The sequence below is a fragment of the Nycticebus coucang genome, chromosome 1 (assembly GCF_027406575.1).
Source record: "Nycticebus coucang isolate mNycCou1 chromosome 1, mNycCou1.pri, whole genome shotgun sequence".
In the NCBI taxonomy this organism is placed as follows: domain Eukaryota; kingdom Metazoa; phylum Chordata; class Mammalia; order Primates; family Lorisidae; genus Nycticebus; species Nycticebus coucang.
The window spans coordinates 181893593-181902312 of record NC_069780.1 but is presented as its reverse complement, the minus strand read 5'-3'; positions in this window follow the sequence as shown (position 1 = coordinate 181902312).

Below are 8720 nucleotides of genomic sequence, written 5' to 3'. Positions count from 1 at the left end.
GGTAATAATAGACAACTGACTAAGGGGGGCTACAGCCCTGATGAGACAAATTGAGGACCAGATCATTACAATCGCAGCACTGATGAATAAAACAAGAGAGCAGGAAGAGACCAGGCTAAAAACAAAATTAGTACATGGAGGAAAGTCTCGTGATAATCACACTGAACGCAAAGGGAGAAGATATACCTTCACAATTAAGAAAGAGGAGGTAATATATACAGAGGACCAACATGGTTCAAAATAAGAATCACTAGTAGCAGAGAACTGGAAATTGACATAGAGTATTCAAAGACATAACAAAAAAGAATATTCCTGAAATAAATAAAGAACTAAATCTACCATTAGAAAAATTTCTCTATTGTTGAGGAAATTATCAGACACAACAATAAACTCTAGACCATATCTTGATTAAATCATTATATTTCAGGAATACAGAAAGGATTTTGTGAACATCCAGGGAGAGAAAAAGTTCCTTATGGGGGGGAAATAAGACCTGATATTTCTGGACAGCAAATATAATGTCAAAAGACAAAGAAAAAATGCCTGCTAGGTTCTGAGGGAGGAAAGTAGGATGCAGTTGTTCTATGCCAAGTTGTTATTCAAGTCTAAAGGAAGTCGTCTCTCTCAAATATGAAGAATATGGTAGCATTAAATTCATATGCAGATGTTTTATACCAAGTTGTTATTCAAGTCTAAAGGAAGTCGTCTCTCTCAAATATGAAGAATATGGTAGCATTAAATTCATAGAAACCTAGGATTAATACTAAAGAATTGTGGGAATTATGCTTACAAAGGCAAAAATAAGTATATAAGCCTTGAAAAAACAAAATATAACTATCAACATCTTGGGAGGGGAGGTTGAAGTTTCATATGAATTCCTTGCTACTTCTCCAAAAATCATGGAAAACTCCTTATCATTATAATCTAATTTGAGTGACCAAAACTCTACATAGCTTTGATATTTATTGCTACATATTTATTTGACATTTCAATAAATAAATATGTGAGTCTTGTCTGGCACGAGAGCCACCTTCATGCTAATAGTAGTTATTTCTGGGTGTTGTATGGTTAAACGGTTTTATATTTTAAACTTTGCATTCTTTTTCATCACTTCAATGTTTTATAGTAAGTGTTTGCCTTCAAAGAAGAAAAACAATAAAGTCACTCTTATTTAGGAGAAGGAAACCATGCCCATTAAAAAAACCCAATCTCAAAAAAGCTCTTTCTTTGTCTTTTAGGAAAGGGATTCTAGCTTACCAATCAAAACCCCTAGCTCTCCCTTGGCTCATTAAAGTGGCTCATTACCTCATGTGTTTTCTTCCTTGTTAAAGGGTAAACAGAGTGTATGCTATCTCTTGTTTAACTGAGACAGAGACTCGAGACTTGAAAATTGGGTGTGAGGACTGGTTAATGAAGGAAAGGGGAATTTACACAGATTTTTGAAAGCATATGGAATTTGGGAAGGAGCCAGATTTTTCATAATGTTGTAGCTGTGTTTCAATTTGCTCCTGGAGTGACAAATCCTCCCATCAGGTTCATTGTTAAAGTAAGAATTCCTTATGGGAGTTTAGCTCTGTCCTTTGCCTTTGAGCCTCAGCCACAGTTATTGGCTCTGATAGGTCCCTAACATCACTTTTCTGCCTGGAAGGCAGCAATGCTTTCAAAAGGATCGAACAGATCTGTCTTTGATTCTGGCTGTATGAGGCTTGGATGACAAAAGCATTTGCATAGGAGAAAATTCTAGTGTAACTGTTAAAGACCAAAATCTGCTCACAGATAATACAACCATAACATTAGGTGGTCAGCTGTGGATCATTAAAAAATTTTTTTTTTATTTTACATAGTTTGCAAAATGGACATGTATTGTTCATAAGTCCGGGAAAAATATAGATATACCATTTCAAACTAAACTAGAGATTCGCCAAGGGATTTAAAAAATATTTACTATGTCCCCTGACCAGCCCAGCACACTCCACAAGAAAATGATAATTGAATTATTTCTCCTTTAAGAGTTATTCCTTTAAAAGAGGTCAACTGGTTAAAAAAAAAAAATTTAGAACAAATAAAAGGAAATAACTTCTTGTGCCATGTGGTCAGCTAGAGGAATTTGCTGTCACAGAAGGTCAAACGGTCAAACGTTGTCCTTGAGTGGCTTGTAAGGCCAGAGATTTAAATGAAGATGCTTTCAGTGGTGATTGCTGGCGGAATGGAGTGTCCCCTTGGGTGGCAGGCAGGAGCTGTCCTAATTGTCAGCTGTTACAGGGAACAAAACGTCCAGTTTTGGAGAGAAGAAAAGTTTCAACCTGAACTAGTAACAGGAGCATAAACTCGGCCTTGATTTAGATATTCAGAACAAAGTCTTACTGATAAATTGCTCATTCAAACTGAAGCCACTTTCATTTTAATGCCACATTTGACTTTAGGTCAGCCCAATGGACCTACACTCATTGGTAGCCACATGGTGGTCATGGTTATTCACATATGCACTTGGACATGAACTTAGTTTAAGGCACATTTCTTATGTGAAACACATAAGAAAATCAAAAGGGAAGAGTCTACCAAGGAAAACTGGTAAAATCATTCTCGTAAGCGCTGTGGGGACCCAGATGGAGTAGGTGCTGCTGAGCTGGGGAAGAGTATTTTCCCAAACTTTCGCAAGAATCATCCTTGAACACTTGCTGGAAACACACATTGCTTAGCTGCAACCCATATTTACTGAATGGGAAGGTCCCAGAGAAAGCCCAGAAATCTGTGAACTTACCAAGTGCCCTGGGTAATTATGACCCTGCCATTTGGGAAACACGCGTAGGGAGGAGTCTGTCATATGAAATGGGGGGTGGGGTTTGCCCAGGATAAAGAAAGAGACTTCTCATACTCTCCTGGATAGAAATTGCCCTGGGGTGCACTAAAATGGAGATTTTCATTGAGTGGGTCCAGACTGGGTACAGGATTCCCTTTCTAACCAAAGGCTGGCCAGCTGACCACACGGATTAGGCTTCTCGTGACCTTTATCAGAAAGTACAAATACTTAACCAATGTGCAGAAGTGACACAGCCTCTCTCCCCTCTGCAGTCTGGCCTTCTGCCACCTTTGCCCTGATTTATGTGCCGACAGACTCCACTGTGTTTTGTCCATGGACACCAGGGTACCTCTTCTCTTCTTCCTACCCTCTTTCTCTTTGTTCAGCAAACTTCTCATTCCAGATTTAGACTCCAACGCATTCTTTAGGCCCTGGCGTAATGAGGACTTCCTCCAGGAAACACTTCCTGACCCCAAATCTTGGGTAGGCACCTTTCCTGAGTGTGACCGCACCTTTAACTCTCCCTGCCACATGAAATTAGTAGTTGCTTGTCTAACTCCACAAGTGAACTGCTCTCTCCTCCCAGGACACACGCACGCCTGGCCAGGAGGAGCTGCTTCAGAAATGCTTATTCACAAAGTGAACTGGATTCAATTGAAGGTTCATGCCAACCTTGAAAAAGGTTGGAAAAGTTGGAAAGTTTTTACAAAGGCTCAGAGGCCAGGAAGCTATGCAAGGGGTTTTGGGGATGCAGATAATAGTGCAATGTGAGCGGTGCCCATCAGTCACAGGAAAAAGTCACTAAAATACAGCAGAGTCTCAGGGCCCTTGTGTGACTTCACCCTGCAGGCAGCAGCCAGTATTATTATAACTGTGGGTCTCAGTTTGAATCTTTTCTAAGCCACAGAATCTTTGAGAATCTGATGAGAGGTACAGACCCCACCCACGGAAAAATGACCATACAAACAAAAAAGATATATAAACAAAATCTTGCAAATGATTTCAGAGGGAGTTTCCGATGAAGTCTGTGGACCTCATGTTAAGAACTTTGACATCAAAGGAGAACTTGTAGGGATACTGGTACAACTGTGTGCAGCAGAGGATGGATTAAATCAAGCCCCAGGCTGTTTTTAAAATAAAGTTATTGGAAGGCAACCATACCTATTCATTTTTGTATTGTTTATGGTTGCTTTTGAGCTCCAGAAGCAGAGCTCAGTAGTTGTGGAAGAGACTTTATGGCGTGCAAAGCCTAAAATGTTTCCTAACTGGCCGTATACAGAAAAAGCTCCTGATCCCGGGATTAATGTGCAGAAGTGTGACCAGAGAAGAGGCATCTGCAGGTCCAGAGGGCTTCTGCACATACATTCTGCTATTGACCTCTTTTTTTTTTTTAAAAAAAAAAAAAAAGAAAAAGACTTTATACGCTTTAAACAGCCTTTCCTTTTCCAGGCTAAACAAACAAAAACCCAGAAAAGGCCTGGTTCCAAGCAGTGGCGTGGTCATTTTAAATTTTAAACAGCAGAAATTTTAAATGATCTAGGCATTTTAAATGGATTACTTCAAGTTAGATTGAAAAAATAAAGACCTGGGATCTGGCCTTTCTGCACTATTTCGGGCAAAGAGGTGGGTAGCAGTGAGGAAGAGTGTGGGTTGTGTCAGAGCAGCAGGGGTGAGCTGCTCACATGCGTGACATAGGCATATTACTTTGCAGCACAGTACCTCAGTTTTTACTTTTGCAGCATGGAATAGCACATCATTTTTCTAGGGGTTGTTGGCAATATTAATTGATAATGCAGGTAGTTCTCAAATGTTCGTTACTGACAATGCTGGAGTCATCGACTCCCTGGGAATCTGAAGAAAGCTACAGATCCCACCTACTGAAAAATGACCAAACACAAACACATATAAACAAAATGCTGGATTTACTATTCGTATGGATTTTATGCAGCTCAGGTCTCCATAAAAACAATTCCGATGATAACATAATTCAGGAGTGTTTAGTAAATCCAGCTGCCCACAGCCTAAGGCCCAGTGTATATTTGCTTCTCTATAAAAGCTTGTCTGATGACCACATAAAGGATGAGTGGGGAGAGCCTTTGCTAAACTGCCAGAGATGAATGGCTTTTAGTGAATTATATGAAAATGGGATTTGTGCATGAAGGCATGAAATTGGGGGCTGATCAAAACAGAAGCAATGCTGAACTCAGAGGTGAGGAACAACATATTCAAAAAATAATTAACTTCCAAGTCTTAAATAAAAAGGGAAAAAGAACTCATGGACAGGGGAAGTGGGTGTGGTGGACGAGGAAACGCAGCGTTTTCATTTACCTGACATCTGCCCTTGACGTCCTCCTCCCCCTTCCTCAGCCATAATTCATTTCATTCCCATCAGAAACATTTAAAGAACCCTTTGTAACAACTCTACAGTTGTAGGTCGGGATACAGGTCCTCTTTAATCCTGCATAGGGCCCTTTTGTTTTCTGCCTGCTCGTAATCTCTCAGCATGGATGTTGAAACAATTTATGGGACGTGCCTGCGTTTCCTTTCTCTTGTTTCTCTTCGACCCTTTATCCAAGGTTCCCAAGCACTTAACACATTAACTCTTCTCAGGGCATTTTTTTTAATGACACTAAAATATTGAGAGAATACATGGGATTACTTTAGGACAGGGCTCAGGGAAGTATAAGAAGACAATTGATCTATTTTCTGAGATTCTTTCCCTCTCTCACAGGGATCCATTGCCTATGGTTGGGGAGTAGAGGAAGCCTTCAAACTTAAAAGTTACAAGAAAATACAGAATCTGCCAGAATCACAAAGGCAAGAAAAACCCTAAATTGCAAACCGCAGACTGAGATAATTAAAGAAAGGAAACAGTTCTTCAGGAACCCAATGGACCGAGCGTCTACAAGCCTGGAAGTCCAATGTCACTGAGACTCACTGCCGGCCAGAGTAGTTTTCCTTCTGGGTTATTCTTTTCCATGCACAGAGGGCTCTTTTCCCTGCATAGAAATGTGGGTCAGTCTGGCTCATTTCCTAGTAAGAGAAAAGAGTGATCTTATCCATGACCTTCTTTCCAGAACATTGCACAGTTGAGGGGCTAGCTGTCACCCTCTGCCTTTACCATTGGAAAGAAAAAAGAAAGAACCAAAGAGAAAACCCAAATGATGCCCTTCTATAAACAAGTGTGATTTTTGTTTTCACCAGCAAAAAGCAGATTTGTGAAGCTTTATTTGTTCATCTCTATAAATCACTTTGATTTTTTTAAGAAGGAAAATGAGTGGGCTTAATCTAGCCTAAAATGGAATTATTTAACAGAATGTCACAGTAGTTCAGGATTTATAGTTTTTGTTTCGTTTTGGAGACGTAGGTTTTTTAGCAAGTATGCGTTAACCACCAGCTACGGAGTGGGGCTCCCTCTGGAGAGTATTTGACTTTCTCTTAAGTTTATTTTAAAGTAAACACTTTAGGAAACAGGGGATCATTAAAGAGTCTAGCCCAGAGTACAGTGGAATGGGTAAAAGTGTATTACTTCCAAGAAAACTTGTTTTTTGGATGTTATAGTCATCATACGAAAACTTGTGAAGCTGTTATGATTTTTTTTTTTTTTTAAATGTAGCAATCAATTTCATAGTCTGCCTGGAGGAAAAACATCTGAGAAATTGTGTGGAACCCATCATCTGAGTCTTTCAGATATTACAAAAAAGTAAATGTTAAAAACAAGAAAGGAATGTATAAGGGGGTTGCCATAGAATTACCAAAATTTTATCTTTATTTTGCCAAGGGAAAAAGGTTCATGTTAATGCATTTTCAAAAAAGACCTTATTTATTTTTTTCTCATTTGTTTCTTCCTTATGGGGAAAAAAATATGGAGACACATGATCTTTCTTTCCATTTGCTCTTCCTTTCTCCAGCTCTCCCCTGACTCCCAGCCCCATCACATCTTACATGGGCCTCATGTTCAGTGAGAATGAAGGAAAGGGTTTTCTGGCTGGATGTAAACATAGTGACTCTAGCTGATGATGGGAGGGAAAATCAGGCCTTCTGGAATGAATTTTGCTTGTCAACTTCAGAATAGGCTGGTGTTCTGCTGAGCTTTATGACTAATTTGGGGTGTGGTGGTGACACAGAGGGAGGACCAGCAGTGATGACCCTGGATACCTGGTGCTGACCACTTGTGGAATTGCCAGGATGTGAAGATGCTACAACGGAATCAGTTGTGTTAAAATGCGATAACAAAAGAAAAGGGAAATAGATTTTTTCCCTTGGACAGGACTGTTGCTTTAGCAAAACACTCATATTTCTCACTATAGAAATTATAGCATCTGTTCTGATAGCCGGAGGCACACGGGAGGCACCTGTGTGGTGGTGGCCTCGTGGCCTCATTCTCTCGTTTCACAGCGCCCCTCTGTCGGTCTGGGTCTGGCCACAGGGCTATATGGTCCTTGTGTACAGGTTACCCATCTTTCTGGTCCCTGAAGTAGATTAGCATCAATTTGTTCCAATTGATGAATGACTCTTTCCTGGAGAGCTGGTAACTTTTGTCTGACGTATAACCGTTTCTCTGTCGTTTTTATTTTCGGGGCTTTTTCTTGCTCATTTCCTGCAGCTGGGCATGGCTTGTGCATTTTCTCAATAAGCCAGTCCGCTCCTCTTCCTCAGTGCTGGAGGAAGTGCCCAGCCTTCTCTCTCAACACAATTCCATTTCTTTCCCAAGAGAATTCCATTCCTCTTTCACTTTTCCTCTACTCTCCCCCCTCTCCCCTCTGTCTGGACTCCGGGAACAGATCCAGATTGTCTGAGTGGATGGCAATTTCAGCCACTCTTTGATCCCTTCACTAAGCACCTGCTAGTTCTCTCCTAACTAGTCAGGCATATTCTGAAAGCCTGACTTAATTCTAGAAGTTTGCGCAATAAAAATTGAAGGCAAGACGGAGGGAGGTAGAGGTGAACAAGGATCTCAGAAGATAGAAAATAGGAGGAAGAACTATGAGGTGGAAGAATGAGAAAATGAAGAACATTGGAAAGAAAAGGAAAAGGTTTTGCTGTGATTTTTAAGAAGGGGATAAAAGTGAAAATTGACTTCAAATACACTATACGCAAATGCTTTTGGCAGTACCACAGGGGCCACACAGATCCGTTGGTGTTGGCCTGTAGCCTTCAAGAGTTTAGAATTCAGGCAAGAAGTCAGATGGAAAAAATACAGGAACACTTGTGTGTCTCTGGCTACCCTTGTGTCCTGAGATACGAAGAACAGAGCTTTTAGAAGTGGTTAACATTTTACTTTTCTGTGAAGGTACTTCAAGTGCGTGGAATCACTTAAAACTCCACTATGTTAAGACTTTTCCTTTGTTCCTTATACATCCCTTTTCTGTTTTGCAGGATGGGGGTCCTGTGCTAATCCCCTCTCCTTGGGTAAGGAGGTGCCCAGGGCTTGGGAGACACTCTCTGGGCTGTGCCCCCTCCTCTCCAGCCAGAAGGCTGGACGTGCCATGACAGAGGGAGGGCGGAAGGACACTTTTTCTCCGGCCTTCTCTAGCTGTGAATGTTCTGTTCTCCAATAAGCTTTTGTAAGAATCCATCTCTGTGTAGTGAATCAGATACTCAGTATATCTTGCTGAGCAGAACTCCTCTCCCAGTGACCTCCCTTCTCCTCTCCACAGGCAGTTGTCCCTGAACCACAAGGACTTGTTGTCCGCCCATCAGGGCTCACAGCCTTTAGCAATACAGGCAGTAGTTTGGGCAGGACAAGGAGGGACATTCCTCCATAAAAGGCCTCAGTGTGCTTGGTTGTGTGATGGGCAACAGTGAATAGGTCCTTGAAGTAAAGCAGGAGAAAGGAAGTTTGCCTGGGGGCGCTTGTGATATTTTTGGCAGTGATTTTCTGGCTACCTGCGCTGTGTGTTTGTGTCTCTGACGATGT